At 44.9% G+C, this 19,590-nt stretch overlaps 1 long non-coding RNA gene across 2 annotated transcripts in view; it reads right to left on the bottom strand.

The window, feature by feature from the left end:
• The window catches only part of LOC142364829 (uncharacterized), a 33,824-nt gene extending 16,274 nt beyond the window's left edge, over positions 1-17,550 (bottom strand). For both annotated transcript variants that reach the window (XR_012766353.1, XR_012766354.1), the window contains exon 1: positions 17,496-17,550. This is a non-coding gene — a long non-coding RNA (uncharacterized LOC142364829). The remainder of the gene's footprint in view (positions 1-17,495) is intronic.
• Positions 17,551-19,590: the final 2,040 nt, after the last annotated feature.

Raw genomic sequence — 19,590 nt, 5'->3', positions numbered from 1 at the left:
TCAGCCCAGGGTTGAATCTGGCTGTGTAGTTTCGCTCCAGGCCGGGCTACCCACCAGGTACCACCTGGATGAAGCCATGGAGCCCTGCTCTAGCCACAGCCATCTATGCTGGGATGTGCCTTGACCCACCAAAATCCATTACAAGGGCATGCTGCTGTGGCTGGGAGGAACAAGACAATTAAAACCAGGAAAAAGGAGCTGAGGGGAAATGGGAAGATTAATCCCATTGCATTGCAACTTTTCTTATTTAGTGAAAAGGAAATACAATTAGGCAGAACATATTAAACACACCTACACAAATAACTAAACATCTCCCCGGTGCATTCAAATTCCTGCCTGCAGATGAAACAGGCAGGCGTCGCTTCCTTAATCAAATTAGAAAACTAAACTTAAAATTATCCCCCTCCAGAGAGATATTTACACCTCCAAACATATTCAGCAAAAGAGAATACGAAGCTGGAAGGAAATCACTGAATTATTTATTATGGTTTTCTAATGGTCTAGGCTTACAATTTCACACAGTAAAACATACAGTAGAAAATGACTGATTACAGAGTACACCGGAAATTTTGGGGGATTAAAAGAAAGTTGCTTTGCATAATAATTGCACACTTCCATTTCTGGTGGAAAATTAAAAAGCCATTGCTCCTCACTGAGGATGACTATAACAGCAAATAAGGGAGTTTGGGGACAGGAGAGGGAAACAGGAAGGATAGGAGGAGAGAAGAATGATGGCAAAGACTCATGATGAGTTTGTGGAGGTTAATATACCAAATTAGGTGATGCTCCAAAACACACCTGAGGGCAGGAGGAACAAAAATCACACCTCCCCAAAGTGTGTCAGACAATGGGCCACTTTCACTCAAGAAAGTGAAAGAACACTTTGGTAGGCCCATGTACGACCAAGTGCCCCCCAAGCAGTGGGTCCTTCTCCTTGCAGACTCACAGGAGTGCTCAGAGCCACGCGGCACAGACCCTGCAAGGCGGAATGCAGACTGGGGATGCTCAAGCAAGCGTGCATCCCACATGGGGAGCAGGACAAGGCGGCAGTTCTGCTGACAGCCCCGTGAAGACTGCCTGACACTGGAATCTGCTGAGGAGATCCCTTGGCCAAAGTGCCGATGAGGGCTTGGGGAGGAGGGCATCGTGATTCTACTGCAAGGTACTTGTAGTGTGATGAGGGTGGAAGCTGGGGAGCGAGGAAGCCTAAGTGCTACACACAAGGACACAGGGAGTTTACATCAGCAGCCTGCACTCATGAGGTAGAGAATTTGAGGACCAATTACATGTTCTACTGCACACACTGAGGACAGTTTCTTTCCCTTCTATGACAGCAGAGTTTAGATGCAATCCAAGGAGACTCAGAAAATCTCTCCTCTGGTCCTCTCATGGACTTTCACATCAGAAGCAGAAATCAATCTTTGTTGTCAATAATAGTGCTGTGTAGGGATTTCTTTAAGTCTTACAGATAAATTAAGCATTTTCTGAGTGTAATAATGTCTAATATTTTTATATTACAAATTTTTTATAGATAAATACACCTAATGCATTTGGAATTACATATATATAAACATATGCATATAAGTACACATGTACTTGCATATATTCCTGTTGCATTTACACTATTCCTTGCATTTATACTAATGCAAATTTATACACATTAAACCTTTTATCATGTTTGCCTATTACTTATATTAATTTATTTCATGTTTACATATAACTAAACATAATAAAACATCATGAAAATAGCTTACTGGCATCCAAATTCCAACCAGTAAGGAAATGAGGTTTACAGCTTTTTGTTAGATTAACATACTGGACACATAATCATGCCATTGGTGTGCCAAAATACGTAACAACACAGTGTAGAACTTGCACCTGAAGGCCTTATCGAAACAAACATTCTGAAGTAGCAGGTAACCACTACAAATTATAGCCTGGGAATAGTCCCATAAAAGCCTCTGCAACAATCAGAAGAATTGCTCTCCTAGCATTCTGTCATAATACGTTTTTTCTTGTGGTTGTGACATCACTCTTCACTTAGGCAAACCAAAAGCTTTAAGTGTGTTTGTGCAAAAAATACATAGCACTAGATTTTGGTGGACTTTTGGGGCAGCTCATTGTGATACTGTTAAGGACAGCTCAGGAGGAGGCAGGCGATTCAAGGTCCTGTGCAGCCTGCTGTAGGTGACCCTGCTTCGGCAGGAGGGTTGGACTAGATGACCCACAGAGGTCCCTTCCAACCCCTACTATTCTGTGATTCTGTGATTCTGTGATTCCTGGATCCCATCCGTTCTGAAGAGACTTCATGAGAAAAGTTGGCTAATCTTTACAGAGATTTCTGCAGAATGCAGCTTATCCTGCCCATCCCACACGCTTACCCTGACACAATCACTGACCCATAGATCGCTTCCAGACGTGGTCAGAAGCTCAGGGAGATGCTGGCACACAGACAACTGACTGCCCAGAAGATCAAGACTATGGTTTACAACATGCACACTGGAAAGTTCCCCAAGACTCTAAGGCATGAAGTAAAATCAAAAATAAAAAAAAAAAACCAAAAAAACCACTAGTTCATATGCAGCAAAGCCAACACAATGCTCTGCCCACCTGGAAATGCCCCCAGATAGCCAATGCACACATGCAGAACAAATCTGAGTGTCAGACTTCCCACTGTTTTTGAAGCCGTCAACATTGGCAAGTCTGGGCTAGAGAGAGTTCACCTTCCCTAAAGCATCACTTCTTCCTAGTTTTCACAGCAAGGGAATAGGCTTGTATCAAGGCAGGAGAAGGAGCTGTATGTGGCTGGTATCTCAGTGTGGTTTCCAGTCCTACTGTCGAGACAACAAAGCACCAGGAACCTGCAGAGAGACCTGTCTGAGCTGGGAGCCGCCTGCTGCCACGCAACCCTGTCCTACCAAGCTGCCTCTGGCACCCTCTCCCACCCAGGCCTGACGGCCAAGGCATGGAAAGTCACTATTCCCAGAGCAAGGTGGATGCACCATTTGCTCCCCCTAAAATACAGGCAGAGCAGAGAGCGGTGTTGTGGGGGGAAGCAGAACAGGTCTCTATGGAGAGCTGGGGAAAGGCTTTGGGAACATATTTCCACACACCTGAGAGCTGTGACATTGATGCATTTTCTATGAGGAAACCCATGTACAAATGAATGACAGTTACATAAAGATAATCGCAATTTAAGGAGTCAGTACAAAACCACATTACACAGTGGCCATGCAGTAAGTGCCAACATAACGGGAGGTTTTCATTTTGGGGTCAGTTGGGAAATGTCAATATTGTTTTTCCCTTTGTTCTACTTCCAGTCATCCAAAAGCATGCCAGCCCAGCTTTCTGACCATGGATTATGTAAGTGACTTCGCTTGTAACTCAACAAAAGCTGTTTCTTAATTGTGGGAAAGGGATAGAAGAGACTTCTTCCCCTTTGGACAAAGCACTTTGCTTCCAGAGCTTTCTTGTCTTGGCTAGCAGAGGAGCTAACTCAGCACATAACAGATAGACTCACATCAAGCCCGCCTTGCATTTTTCAAGGCTGTTATTTCAAGATGGTGCTTAAAGGAGCAGAGACAATTTACAGTATCAGAGGAAAATAACGGCATTGACCAAACCGAAGTACGACACCACTGAGGAGTAAGCACAAGACAACCGTATCAGCTAAGGTAATACAAAGCAGTGTTTGTTAATATAAATGCACCCAGATCTTTGATTTTGTGACAACATTAAGGAGAACTAGAGCACTTCAGCTTCTATGCGAACTGGGTAAAAATACCTATCAGTAGATGAGAAGCCCTTGGCTTGCACAAGAGATGACACAGCTAGTTTGAGCGAGAGAGCGTGACAGCCGGAGTGATTGCAAGGAGGCAAACACGGGACATTCCTTCTTCATTTCGCACACTGCGAGATGTGGAGAGAAGAGGAAATAGGTTTAAAACACATGCACATGCACGCACCAACACGCACACACGTACACACACACACCCTTTTTCACGGAGCGCATAGCTACACTGAGGGATTCGTTGCCATCGGATGTTACGGAAGCCAAAAATATACCTGGAGAGATTAGTCCAGCTCATGGAAGAAGAGTCCGCTGTGAGCTGTTAAAGGCAAAACCACACATACAGCCTCTGGACCGGGAAGTCCCCGTGCGGTGGCTGGCAGGCGTGGGGAGGATGCGCTGGAGGAAGCGTGGGCATCTGATCACCCCCTTCTTGCACCCTGCTCGGGGTGTCCCCTGTCCAGAGACGGCACAATCATCTGGCTGGCCTTCTGGCCTCTGGCAGTGGGCCTTTTCTTCTACAAGGGACTGAACGCTTAGGTCAAAGCCTTCAGTATCCCAGAAATTTGAGTCATATTCGACACCTGTTGGTCCACTAAGTGAAAAATTTCTGAAAGCATTTAGGCAATTTCTTTCCATTTCTACAGCTTTTACCAAAAATTGCGTGTTTGATGCAACTGAGGGTAAAGAAATAAGTGGTAAAATCTTCCTAAACTGAGTACAGCTTTTGGGGGAAGGTGGCCAGGCTGGGACTCCGGCACTCCCACTGCCACCCACCCACCCTGTGAACAGGTCTGATCATCTGACCATCTCCAGTACTCTGAAATATCCACATACCACCAGAAATACAGGATCTGTGCATGTTCAGTAGCTGGCTGGGGGGGATTTCTGGGTGGCTTGCTCCCTAACGCTACAGTACTGTCAGGTCTGTCAGCCTGGAAAAAAAAAAAAACTATTTGCCCATCCACTCTTCTTAACCTAACTCTTTCTGAATTTACTTCTTAGCATCAAATATTTACAAATCTAGATTTTGAAATCTCCAGGAACATAAACATCTGGATTTACCCAGAAGATTAGGCAACTGAAGACAATGTTTTACCAACCTACATGTAATCAATTCCATTCCTGAAGGCACCATGGGAATTGATTTTGCTAGCAGTTTTTATGAAATGCTTCAAATATCATTTGTTAAGTGGAAACAGCCATCGCTTAAAAAGGAAAGAGATATGTGCTTGTTATGTAACTTACTGAATCTCTTTTTCTCCTGTTTTTGCCAAGATCTTCTTGATAATGGTGTGAATTGTTTAGGCAAGCTCATGCAGCCTACAGACATATGTACATACAATCTTGAAAAGAACTTTCTGTTCCTTGTTCCCAGGTACACACCATACCGTGCTGCATATTTAAAAAACCTGCTATAGCCTGTTAATGGAGTGTGGAAATAACCCTGGAGGATAAGGCACACAGAGTTTATTACATAACTTTAGAAATTTTGGCCAGGAAAAAATGTTGATCATATTAAACAGGATTTAATGAAGTCAAGATTTAGGTGATTTTTATGATAATATCTTCATTCCAGTTGCTGTTTCAGCATGCCAAATTCTGTATCCCATTAGCCCCTTACCAAAGAACAAACTGTTATTGGTGGACTTTATTTTTCATTTTTATTTTTAAAGGACAGGATGGGAGGTTGCTTATGTTGGCTTTTTCTTGGTCCCGCTATTCCCCCAAAATCTGATTATAAAGGGAATTCCAGTGAAGCCATTAATAATGAAACAAAAATAAGTAGTCCAGAAAGAAATACGCGGGGATTGTCCTCACTGCAAAACATATAGCCTGAGTGTTGCCTTTTAGTTGAAGCCTGCTTAAAGATCTTTACTTGCATTTAGTACCTTTTAAAACAATCTTCGCTTCCCTGCAGGAAGCACAGGCTAAAGCCGCAGCTAGCACACAGCTTCAATTGCTAACAGGACAATTTTGGCAACTTTGTTCCTTCTGGGTACAACTAGTCATTAATGACTTCCCCCCAGCTACCCTGTATGCTGAGATAATACCCCTGTAAAAATCCATAAAATGAGTAAAATTCCTGCGGAGACCCCCAGGATAAACCTCTCAGCAACCTTAGCACAATACATGCTTGAGTCCAGGACCAGCATGTACCCAACTGCCCACATTTCATTTCACTGAGGGGCTGCTTTTATCCACCTTAAAGTAACTGGAGTAGGAAAAACATCAAACCAAACTTTAGCCAATTACATTGCATTTAAATCAGCAGTGAAGATGTACCCTTTTTTTTGACAGCAAACTGGAAAAGCCCTTCAGCCATGTCATCAGTGGTAGCACAAAAAGATTGCATTTTTGTCCTGGAGAGACTTTGTTTCTTCATAGCAGAAGTTCTTGACTACTTTGTGTTTTGGGTTGAAGAAGCACACTGAGCTTTGTGTTTTCTGCTGCAATTGATTTTGAGGAAGTGTTAAAATGAAAATGCTAAATGAATTGCATTGAAAACCTCGATTTTCCATTGAAAAGAGTTCATTGTATGCCATGGCTGAAAACTCATTATATTTAGGTGTCATCTAAATGTATTCATCATCATTTTCAGAGTATTTTATGAGGTATTACTTCAGTCATTATGTTTATGCTACTGAACATGCTTGATTATTACAAAAACAAAAATAAGTCTCAAATTCCTGGACACAAGTGGAGCAAATTCCCCTTTCCCTATAAACATACCCACCTTAAACCATGTACAGTGTGGATTGTACTTTTCTGTAGGTAGTCTGCTATATATTCCACCCACCTCATGTGAATTCAGGTTTTCAATTTTATGCAGGAGTCCCTGCCACTGGGATGGGACCCACAGTAGAGTTGTACATGAGAACCGAGACAGATATCCCGGTCCCTTCCCTCCATATTCTCTCATCTGAAGTTAATTTCCATGGGCCACATTACCATGATCCACAAAGGCTTCTTGAAGTGAGAGGCTGAACTACTGGATGATTTCAGTTTCTGACTTATAAATTAACCAGCTGGTTAATCCTCGCTTTGTGAGGAGCGAAAACCCATAACCCCTAGTGATGTTCCATACAACTGAAGAAAATATATGGAGCTATATAGTGCATAGACCTCCTGAGATGGACAAATACCAGTGTTCAAAAAGAGTCATAAAGAACGATATAATAAACACAGTTGAGACCTGGGAAGGTCAACGACATGCTTAACAGTAAAACTGATGTCACAGTAGGTTGCGAGAGCTCTAGGTAAATGTCGTGGGGCAGGATGCTAAGAGCTGTGGGCTTTTGATCTGAATAAACTCTAAGCTACATCAGCATCACAGGAAAAAAAAAAGACATTAAAGGAGTCAGAGTTACACTATACGAGAGCTGTTACATTAGTAATCCGTCTGAAGTACAGTGCAAAAACATATTTGCTTCTAGTTGCAAGTTCCACTTCGGATTTTAGTTATACCGGGAAACAACTCCATCAAGGTCACTGGAATCGCATATATGCAAATACTCATCTCCCTGAGTGTAAAGTTGGGTAAGATTTGGTTTAAAGACAATCTTTCAAAGACGGCTTTTAAAACTCATCCTTTCCCATGACAGTTGAGATTTAACATGTGATGGTTACTTCCTGGCCTCAAAGGGTTAAGTTTCTAGTGTGAGACTAGCTATATTCAGAAAACTTCCTTCACCCCTCATGGCAGCAAGTGTATCAGGATGTTGCTGCTACAACAACAACAAAGACTCATGTGTTTTAATGTATAAAAAGAAACACTTCCTGACCAACAAGCTCTATCCATTGTTTTTCGGGTCTAGTTTTTAAGTGGAACCAAGTATGGAGATGTGCAATAGGCACAACTGCAATTCAGTAAAGGGAACAATGGATACCGACAGGCTCTGACAATGGGCTCTGACAAACCTTGCTGCTGCGGCTTCCTTATCACCTCCATCTGGCTGGCCCGCCCTGCTGCTGGATATGGCCACCCCACAGCAGAGGTGCCCGAAGCCATGCGTACCCACGTCTCAGCAGCTTGCCTGCTCCAGTTCACAGCCAGCAACTGCAAACGGGCTTGTTTCCCAGGAAAGCGGGGTTATACGAAGGCTGTGAAACAGAGCAAGGTCTCACACTCCCTTCTTCTGGCACCGTCTTGGGAGCAGTAACCTCCACCACAGGGGTAGGAGCAAAACAGCTAGAGGAGGCAAGAACCTCTTAAACCACCACAGCTGTTTTCTCAGGGAGCATGCGTCAGTCTCTAATATAGCCTTCGTGACTTGTCATCATACTTTGGTTTCACCCTAGTCCTGCTGAAAACCAGCAAAAAATTTGCAACTGACTACAGAGGGAGAAGAAGCCGGGTCTTTGCTATGGATCACAGGAGAAAGGACGCTAAAACTATTGACTTTGTGCTGTTTTCCCTGCCTTCTTTCCTACAGCTAAACAGAAGCACCCTTCATGCCTGCTTGTGATCCTAAAAGGAGGAGCAGTGACTATAGAAGCTTAAGCAAGTGAGCTTAGAAAGGCTTTGTGGCCAGCTTCTGAACGTCTGGTGAGCACTCACTTCAGCGCGAACAACAGCCAGCTGGTTCTGGGCTCTCCTAATCTGGTATTTGCAGTGCTCCTCGCTGCCAGATGACATTTTAGGCCTTGGATGGTTTCACTCCGTTTGCTTGGTGTGGTTTCAAGTTTACATATAAACAGCCACTACAGGAGACGCCAACAAACTTTGACTCAATTCCTCATCAGAAAACAATTTTGTACTCCCACACCAATCCCACAAATGCTTCTGACTCTCTAACAAACCAGCATTAAAAATGTGCTCTCTGTCAAGAGTTAGGGCTAAGATACGGCCATGTTCTGAAATGAGAGGGTACAGAAGGACCCTGAACCACCACTTCTTAAACGAAGTGTCCACTGCTGCTCCTGTCTTCTCTTGGGACATCACCTTTTAGCAGCCTTATGGGGCAGGTGAAACCTCAATGACATGCTACCCTGAAACACCTGCCATTCTGCCTTTTCCAACCCCGCAAATTAATTCTTACGCTAAAGGACTAGTCAGAGACCTATGAGCATTACCACACACTTGATGGGTACAAATGTAATTAGGGCTGAGGTAGAGCTGATCTAAAAATAAAGCCATGATTTAAAGCTACAGGAGATTTTGTACCAGGAAATAACTGGTCCTGAGCATCGGGGACCAGTCCAGGCAGCTGATCGTTTTCAGACCCTGGGTAGCTGTGATGGAGGGTTTGCTTTAGGGGTACTGGAAGGAGGTCCAGGCTCATTTCTCAGCTCCGTCAGGCAGACAGACAAGATGCTTAGCCTCTTTGCCTCAGTTTCCCATCTAGACACAACACAGTGCTGTCTTCCTCTCACAACTAGAGAGTGTTTATGTGGCCACGTAAAGACAGATGTGAGCTCGCTCTGCTGGGGCTCAGTGCTGCCCGCAATCTGTACGGTCATGTCACCGTAGCATAGCTGGGGAGCCGTAACCTTCCTTGGGCTTCATTATTTACAGCTTTTCTGGGCATGGTCTATTGCTGCTCACATATTTATGTGGCATGTAGGACATGGGAACAAAAATGTCCATTGGGACTCGCCAGGTGACAATATCCCGCAAAACCGATGTGTGCCCAGACAGGCCCGACAGTCTGACCCTGTGTGGAGGTGTGGGGAGGCACAGGGGTGCCCAGGCTGCAAACCCACCTGGCACAGCGGGCGAGGGGCTGCCGTAGCAGCGCTCCTGCGCCACAGATGCTGCCTGATGCTGCCTGACGCAGGCAGAGGGCAGGGGGTCCGGCCCTCCTCCGCGCAGGTGAGGTGCTTCAGCTGAGCAGAAAATAATCCAATCTGCCTTGCAGAGTTTATCTGCAAGACAACCCTAAGGAAAGTTGAGGCGTAGAAGTGTCAGGTCACCGAGCTCAAGATGAAGCACCTTGAAGATCCTGGACAGCAAGGCAGACCTTCCTTGAGGACTGCATGAATCCAGTTTAGCAAAGACCTTCTGTGTGTGCTGTGCAAGGCGACTTGCTCATTTTGACTAAAGCAAGTTTTAGTTCTCCCATTCCTGCACAAGGAACACTCCACCAGGAGATGTGACTAGGGATAATTCTGGATGGGGAAAGCGGCAATGAGCTCCATTTGGCAGAGCTGCAGCCAGGAGAAGGCGTCCATCCATAGCATGGTCTTCAGCCAGGGGTTTAGGATTCTCATTTTCCCCACAGAAATTAAAAACTCTCACATCAGCTGGAGCCAATCTGATTCTGATAAATTTATTTTGCTCTGGTTTTGTCTGGCTTTGTCTGAGCAGCTCTAGCTCCAGCTTGAGAAAGCCAGTGTCTCCTCTTAACCCTTTGAATTTTCTTGCTGCAAAGAAGCACCCCAGGCAATGCCAGCAGCTGGACTGGGAAAGGAGGAGTGAGGGGCTGGAACTGGCCTCTCCCGTGATGCACAGAAATCTTCTGAATGATCTGTCGTAATCTGACTGGTTTACCTGGAGGTAGAGGGAACACTGCTTTTTCCAAAACCTAGTGCTCACTTCAGCAGCACATATTTCTGACTAGAAGCTGAGTCTGTGATTCTCAGAAATACCAGGAATATCAAGTCTTTCCCCCCTCCCACAACCCCCAATTCCCTGTTAGCCCAGAGGAATGTTCCAGGTTCTCTCTCCATCCCCAGAGGGGCAGCCCTGAAGCAGAAGTGGGGAGGTGGGACAGGAGATCAGCTCCTAAATCTGCTGTATTTCTCCATGAGGAGCAGGGAGATGGAGGCATTCAGAGAATGCCACTGACAACAAACACCAGGAGCTTTCCAGGCTGTCTTTACATATAGCGCAGACAAACAAACAAGAAAGGCATTCAGACGTTCCCTCTACATTTTACAGAGCACTTTAACGCCAACACTAGTAATTCCCAGAGGCTGTCACAGGAGGAAAAAAAGCATGAGTTTTGTCTATGATCTAAACATCAAACTTCAGATCAGACTACATCTGTGCACCTCAGTAGCTAAAGTCTTTCCGGCCCAGGAAGCTGAAAAGCTCACCCTGTCCAGATGTTTCCACACGACGCTATCAGCCGTTCACAGAGAGCGCCCTTTGAGAAGAGGTCAAAATACTCAATAAAGTTTAGAGGCAGCAGAATCGCACCTCCCTCCGCCAGGCAACATTCCCAGCACTGGCCTGGGAAGCACTCATACCAGCAGTTTAACAACTTGGGTTAGAAAACAAAGAAGAATAACAGTCTAAGTTGAAACCAAAGGAAGTTAGGCAGAAAACAATTATCAAAACTGGAATTTGGCCAGGACTGCCTGGATGAATACTCCTACTCTCGTGCTCACTCACTGAAAATGCAATGAAATAGTTATGAAAGATGAGCAGTGAAGATCTCAATTTTCCATCCCAACCAAAAGGCTGCAAAGTCCTATTCAGGCTTCGATGGGACAGAGCTTCATTAATGGTTGAGAGAAAGAGTGCCAACTACTTAATCACCAAACTGCTTCCTGCAGCACCCACGATCTCTGTGATGAAATCTCACCAATTATTGATTAGTCCCAGCCCTGTTGAGCATGCAAGATCAGATAAGGTCACAGCCTGAAGTGATTCACTGGTAACCTGGAAAAAAGGCTTCATACAAGTAGCAACATTCATTAGCTACACTACTTAATGGAAAATATGCATTCTAGAGGGAAAGAAAAAACGCTGCCAGGATCACTGTTCTAAATCCAGCTACGCATAGCTAAGCATGAATGAGCACTTACACAGAGTTTTAAAATTGTTTCCATTTTGGAAAAAGAAAAAAACTGAAATCTCTGTCTCGGCTCAGTATGGAAGATCTGAAAGATGTGTTCCACTAATACTGTAGCACTTGAAGAGGGTCTCCAAAGACTGCTCAGAGTCTTAAATAGTATTTAACAAATTTATCATGAGTACGTGTGGTAAACTTCATCAGATCACCCAGGTGTTTATACAAGAAGTCTTTCTTTCAAAAGCATCCGATACTACTTACACTGACTCATCCATCTACCCGTTCTTTGTCATTTGTGTGTTGTCTTCTTCGAGATTACAAACAACAAAGAACAGTAACTTTGATTAGAAAATTCCCACTTAAACTTTTATTTTCCCCCAACACAATATTCACCAGCTATCATAACAAAAAAAATTGTCTCATTGCAAGTTATTTGGTGACAATCAAAACAAGTGAAACACAACAAAAAGTATGATGAACTGCATCAGCCAGCAGCAATATAGCAGCATTTTAGTGCAGTACATCTTGTATGTATCCCAGAGAAGAGATATGCTAAGAATGTTTACAACTAAAGAGATGTGAATGCTCAGGCCGGAGTTTATTGACACATGGAGGAATTCTCCAGGGTTTACAGTGTTACCGCGGCAGGTGTCCTTCTCTGCATCACTGGGAAAAGGGAAAGCCGCAAAAGATGTGAAAGTCTCTCTCAAAACAGGTAATTTTCTCCATTATGTATCACTCCCAGTCTATGTTGGCCTGTCATCCCCAGAGCTGCACTGTTAATAATGAAGGGGCATTGAAGCAGCCGCATTGCTCTGCTGGCATGGTGGGGCCTTCGTAGTTTAAGGATGGTTCCTTCAGATGAAGACAAAGACTCCATCTTCTGCAATGCTGCAGCCCCTTTGTACTTCTTGAAGAACATAGTCTATAAAGCTGACTACTGTGCTACCTGGAAATTCTTCTGCCATACAGGCAATATTTGCACAGTGCTAAACACATGTGGCATGTCTGTGCCATTGTTTTTGCAATCCCAGAATAGCCCTGTTTTGTCAGGAGAGGATGTATGGACAAGGGAACCTGTATCTCGGCAACTTCTCAGAGCCTTCTTGCAGGCCACTATTCCCCAGCTTTCTTCCAGGAGCTGAATTCTCTTTCTGGGCTAGCTGCATACACAGGACTATCATCCTTTCAGTATTCTCCTTTCTGCTGAACGTGAATCTCCCTGACTGAACAGCCCACATCACCTCCCACCACGTGGAGTCAGAACCTCAGAGCACCCTTTCTGGGGTCAGTGGCGAGAGAAACCAAACTGCTTGTTTTATCCAAGCTTCTTTCCACACTGTGGTGGGGAAATCTACATCCTACGGACCACTTCCACGGCACGCTGGGACTCTGTTGAGTGTTACGGTCTCTCCCTGTGCTGACCTGCAAGCTGTCATACTGAACAGGGACCATGCTATGGGCAGTATCATCCTTTTCTTGCCTTCTCAGCAGGTTTAACTCATGAAAAGGCAAGAGTTTCAACTGAAAGAATATTAACTCTTTCCTTTCTTTGCGAGTGTAAGTGATGCGAAAAAATCTGAGATACCGCTGACCTAAGATAAATTTATCTGAAGAGCTGAGCATGTCCCACCCTAGGCCACCAGGACTACTAAATTTCAGGAAAAAAATAGAGCAATAAATTTAGGCTTCGTCCACACAGTCAGAACTTCAACTGTCATGGGCTGTAAGAATAGGCCCACTCGGTTGTCTAGAGCATGCAGCGTGGCAGATGATTAAATCCTGCTTTAATTTTAGACCTGTGCATTTCTATACACTTTAGTACCCCTGCACCCCCTGAGACCCTATTCCCATTTGCACCGAAATGATTTATTTCCGCAAACTTGGATTTGCTTCCTCCTTTTCTTCCATTTAGAGAAAGGCTGTCCTCTCCCAGCTCAGCTAGCAAACTCTAGGGTGCACCTGCAAACCCCTACCCCGTCCCAAAGAGACCCTTCCTCACCACATATGGGAACATTTCAGCCCCAGCAAGCTGAAATTGCAGTGGACTGCAAGAGGTGAACGCACGATTCCTGTGAAAAGCAAGACGCCTCACAGCCCAGACAGAACTGCAGTCCCCCAAACTAGCGAGCGTGGGCAGAGCTGCCCGACAGTGCCATTCTCCTTCTAAATCCTACCTCTAATGATGGAGAAAACTGAGCCCAACTTCATGAAGTGGGTCTTTGCTACAGTAATAATTCCTAAAGAGTGCTAATCTGTCCTTAAAAATAACAGAAGAGCAGCAGAGAGGCACAAGCGAGCATTGCTTTGCAAGAAAAGCTGCGCGACAGTGTGAGGAGAAGGGTTTTGGAGACACGTGACCCCGTAAAAGCGGAGGTGAGAGGCTCTCGCCTCTGTTCACCTTCCTGCAGCCCCCGCTTCTGCGGGGAGCTGGGCAGAGCCTGGCTGGGGCTGGGGCGAGAGGAAGCCTGCTGTCACGCATTCGAGGGGGAACCGGGCGGCCACTTCGCAGGGAGCAGGGCCAGGAGGAGGAGGAGAAGATGGAGGAGGGAGAAGCAGTAGACGGAGGGCAGCGAGCAGGGAGGCATCCCACTGCCTGCTCTGTGAAGGATGCTTCTGTCTGCTGCTGGGGCTGCTGTGTGGCCCGAAACGCCCTTCCCCTGGGCCAGCCCTGTGTGTCTCACAGCCGCCGCTGTAAATGGCAAGCATTGGCAGCAAAAACCATTTCTGTAAGCCATAAAATAACCACATTAAATAGGAAGGAAGTTAAACAATTATTCCTGTTGCTTAAGGTATGAGCTGACAACATCAAAAGGACTGATAATTAAAAATACAGTATTGTTTTCCTAAAGTCTTTTCCACTCTTATTTCCTTTTTTGAGCTGCCTGATCGGTGTTTTACGAAGCATCATTTTAGCAACTTCTAAAAATATCTCCACATTGGTTAGGAGCCATCCCCCACGTACAGGACACTGAATCGTTCTGTTTGCTTTAGCAGCACAAAGCCTACTTCAGCAAAGCCCTGGGGCAGGGAGATGGGTTAGGTGTCCTGCTAAGGTCCCACCAATGCTGCTTTGTGCATATGCCCAACGTTAAGCATGCAAAACTTCCACATGACTCACCTCTCGTTCAAATGGGATTTGAAAAAAAAAAGAACAACAGACATAGGAAAAACATAGAAAGCAACTATCCATGTTCTGGAAAATGCATGTGTGTTTCTAAGAGCAAAATTTGGCAATATCCTCTTAACTTTCTTGGGGTATAAGCAGGAAAACTAAGCTCTTGCAATAAATTATTTAACTGAGCTTTCAATTAAATAATTGAACCAATCTATCTTGTATAATGGTCTCCACAGCAGGTTTAAAAAAAAAAAGACAAAAAATCTGTGTAAAATCAAAACCGTTTCACAGCGAGCTCACCTTCCACGCAGTGCAGCCGTCACGCATCCCACCCTCAATGCCTGACAACACAGACGAAAATTTGCCCGCCCAAGTTACAGCCTATCTGCTCAGCTACAGAGAGGAAGGAAAAGCCAGAAACACAGAAGGTGTCAGGCAACATGCTCCGGGGCAAGACTATGACAGCTACCCACCCTCAGCAAGGACTTTCATCTCTCCCCTGGAGCCCCAGCCCACGGAGAACCCATCCGTCCCTGGGCTGGGACCGCATGAGGAGGAGTTGGTGCCACCACAGCCCTCGGAAGTCCTCAGCTCTTTCTCCGAAGGGTGCCCGACTGATACTTTTTGGTATCATGACACATTTTTTCGGTGACCAAATTGGGAAAGACGCAGATCGTATCACCCACCACCGCCTGACGACAGCATTGTGTAAGACACCCAGCTGCTGCCCTGCGAGGCCAGGGGCAGGCTCTCCTCCATGGGGATGGCTGGCTTGGACACCTTCCCATTTTCATCCCGCCCTGAGTCCCTTGCCTTTCCCCAGGCAGGGGCAGGGGGCTCACACCGGCCTGGGGACTGCCCTATCCAGGCCATCTGCCTGGAAGCAACATGCTGGCAGGTTGGGCTGGGGCTGGGTGAGCCCCTTCGTCAGCCCCGGCCAAAGCTGGGGTGGAGGGAGGGGAAGCTGGGTCTGGTTTCTCCACGCCGGCTGATCTCCTCCTCTTGATTTCTCCCACACGTGGCGTGCTTGCTCCAGCCACAGCCTGCGCACGAGCACGCAGTGACGGGGAGGTGAGTTTGCCGAGCGTGGGTGTTAGAATCCCTCACGCCTTCCTGAAATAAATAATCAACGGGGAGCCTGCTAAGGGAGGTGCGGAGCCCACGGGTAGCCCGTCATGCTGCAGCTTGCATGCAGCCGTACGGACAAGCACCGGCGGCAGCGTGTGGAAGAGTAGGGTGTGAAGAAGGACTGTTACTCTCTGAGTGGCACTGTCCTGACCACACAAATTAAGGATTATAAATAAAAATGATGAAAGCCAAGAGAGGAAATGCTCTAATAGCTTGAGGATTCATGTAGACATCCTGAATTTACTGTGCCCTGAAATAATCCGTTGGGTTGCACACCACTTACCTCTGAAAATTTTTGGGGAAAAAAAGGATTTTGTACTTGCACCACCTCACGTAATTCATATTTACAAAATTAAATACCAGGCTGATGTTCTGTCCATCTCTGCCTAGAAGATTAGCAATTATTCCATATTTTCAAGAAGCCGTATTACAAACAGTCAGTTCTAACTAATTGCTTTAATTATTCAACCCCTGATTTAAATGCAAGTTTTTCAGCATACTGCTGGTGACTTAATTAATTGTAATTATGTACAGGTCACGTTCCAGATATATAATCTTTATAAATGATAGACAAGTGAGTAAGGATAGGAATCCAGATCACCAAATACAAGTTCAGCCCCCAATTAAAGAACAGTGTGCATCCCAAATTTAAATGCTGCATAGTAATTATTTCTATAAATAATAGTATCTAGAGAAGTAGCTGATGACAGAGCTGTATCCCAATAATTAGGAATGACTACAACTTTGTTTACTATTCCCTAGAGATGCATGCCCATTGAGTTTGTTTTTAAATGACTAGTTCATCCAAACACCTCAGAGTATGCTATCAAATGTTCAAACTGTCTATTCAAACACCTGCTCTTCAGAAGTACCACCATCTCTCAGAGAAGTCATTACTGGGACCGACGCAGTGTGTTGCCCCAGTAAGGGAACCAAACCATTAGCCAACAGCACAATACATTAACAACATTTCTCAGAGCTCTTCTCTCAATTCTTAGTTAACCAAAAGCCATTTCTGGCATGTTGTTAGCTCAAGAGAGTAAAGTGAAATATACTATATTTTTAAGTGAAAAATACACTACATAATTCATTAAGGTGCATTGAACTGATCTTTAAAAGCTGCTAAACTAATTCAGATATTTGGCTACCTTTATCACATTTTTATAAGGAAATAAGTGATCACGGTACGTTTGAAGTGACTGTCTGTTTTCCTTTAATAAATTTTGACCCCCTATCCAACTCCAGTTGCATATGGCTGAAGACAGGAGGTCTCAGATGTTCCTGTCTCTACTGAAAATAAGCGACTGGGTAGGGGAGAGGGACTTTGTCAATGTCCTCGCTGAAAGAGAAACCTGGTGAAGCTTGAATTAATCAGGAAAACACCAGGGAGAGACACAGGAAAACAGGCTTCATTTAACTATTGCTAGGCTTTAAACCAGTATATTGTAGAGAAGCAACAGGCAATATAATTCTTCGAACAGGCACTCCTCTTCCCTTTGAACTGTTGCAACTTTTTCTCTGACTCTTCCATCTTCAACCCTTCTCCACGCAATCTGCACTGCAAATGCTGCCGCTAAAGTCATCCTCGTGGTTTGTCACTTCAACACCTCTTTCCCCAAGGCTTTACATCACATCAGCCACAGGCTTCGAGCCCTTACCAGAGACATGATTCATGAGACTTAGTCCTTCCTACATGCCTGCTTTTGTACCTTCTCACCTGCTCCTGCAGCTCCCACCGCACTCCAGATTGGAATGACTGCTGCTTCTTCCACCTGAAAAATGCAAAGCAGCTGGTTATCCACTGGGCTTCTTCTGGAGGGCACAGAAAATGTGTTTTAAATAATAGAGTTAGAGAGCAAGTTGGTATCCCATACAAATTAATTTAATTCTCCTTCTGTAAACCTTGGCTCGAAACCTGCCACTTATGCATTATAAAGTATAAGCTATTCTTGCACTCCATTGCCTTCTTTAAACTAGACGGCAGGTCTTGGGAAACGGAACGGATCGCTTTGCTTGTACAGAACCTGACCTAACTAAGAGCCTCACAGAGTCCCTGGGAGCAAAACCAAGCCTGAAAATTGAGACTCAGAGGACGAAAACACACACAGAGCATAATTAGTAATTTGACCTTTGCCGCTTACAAGGAAGATTAGGGTTAAGAGCTTTACAAAGTTTGTTCTTGAATTTACTGTTTACAAAAGACGTCAAACAGATAAGTGAGAAAGACTTTTTTTTTGAAACCCAAAGATGAAAGATGTGCAGGTCCTGTGTTCCACACTGCTCAGCGCACATACTTCAATTACTTATGACCTTCACATGCATGATTAATATCCCAAATATCAGAAAACTGAACGTATCAGCTATCCCACCACTACTGGGTATGGAGAGTACTCTCTGTAATGAACATCTAAGATACACACTCCATGCTGAAATACCGAAAACGTGGGAAACTGGTAAGATTTAGGTAGGGAGCACTGAAATCCGGAAGACTGCCATAGCAAGGAAAAGAGTGCGGGAGGTACTCTGCCACTCTTCCCACTGGGTCTTCTAGCATGAGGTCCCCATGTTACTTACAGACCTGGGGGAGGAGCAAAAGGAGGGATTAATGATCTTCCTGAAATAAAATAAGATCTCTGATTCACTCTCTAGGGGTGCATAGGTGTCCATTTTCCATGCCTGCTTGCTCGTTCCTGGTAAGATTTGGCAAACCTAAGTATCAATATCAGTGGCCATTTGCCAGATAGGTTCCCAAATGAAACTGCCAACTCACTACCTAATAGAGTTTGAATAGCCTCTCATTTGGACAGGGACAGGTCCATTCGGCATCTCCCTGTGAAGCCTGAGAGCCACCCAGCCCCATCACCTGCAGTCTTGGGAGCAGATTTACGGCTGATCCTAGCAATTCTGCTCTTCAGACAACACTAAAACAGCAACACAGGTCTCCTCTCACACCTCACCAAATGTCCTTACCAGTGAGCTGACTCACACAGAGCCGACGGAGTGACGAGAAACCACTGAGTAGAAATAAGCATCACACTTTAGCGAAGCAAAAAGTCATTCTGCAAGCAGGAGGACAAATGATGCTTAGCTCCTGTGACTTGCGTCTTCGGGTGGCTTATCTCATCTCTAACAAGATACAAACTCTTATCTCAAGCCTGGTAAAATGTGAGCTCTGATCAAAGGTTCTTGTTAATAGCATTTATTTCTTGCGCGATTCTCTGGAAACAAACACAGTTGAGCCCATGTTTCTGCCTTTATCTCCACGGGGGCACTAGCTCTGGTGTCTTTTATCTACTCTGCTGCCTCTTCTTTCTAAGACAAGTAAGAATTTTATTTCCCACAGATCATGAGATCCTTCCCGGCTTCAGTTAAAGTTGACCAAAGGGTTCAAAAGTTGTTTGGGGGAAACAGGAAGCCAGAAGAAAAATATGGCTGAGTGACTCCGTGACTCTCATTTCCTCAAGCTAAATCCAAGCTAAAACACATCGTTGCAGAGCAAGCATGAACCTGTGCAACAAACGCTTGATAAACAAACTTTTTATTTAGGGACATGTTCCTTTCAAGGGAAAAGGAGGGTATGCACACAGAGATGGGAGAAGGACATGTCCTAGAAAAACTAAATTCCTTTAGGTGTTTTCAATATCCTTGAAAACAGCAAAGGAGTGAAGTGTGCTCATTTAGGAGCTCCTCACCTCTTTCTCAGTAACTAAACTCTCCACTGGAGCGTGTAACGACACAGGATACGGCGACCTAAAGAAAGTGAGGGAAGCTTTTATTGCCAAGATGGCTGATGTGGGAAGCAGATGCTTTAC

Source organism: Opisthocomus hoazin, chromosome 1 (assembly GCF_030867145.1).
Source record: "Opisthocomus hoazin isolate bOpiHoa1 chromosome 1, bOpiHoa1.hap1, whole genome shotgun sequence".
Taxonomy (NCBI): Eukaryota; Metazoa; Chordata; class Aves; order Opisthocomiformes; family Opisthocomidae; genus Opisthocomus; species Opisthocomus hoazin.
The sequence above is the reverse complement of the archived record's forward strand: the minus strand, read 5'-3'. Positions and strand labels throughout refer to the sequence as shown.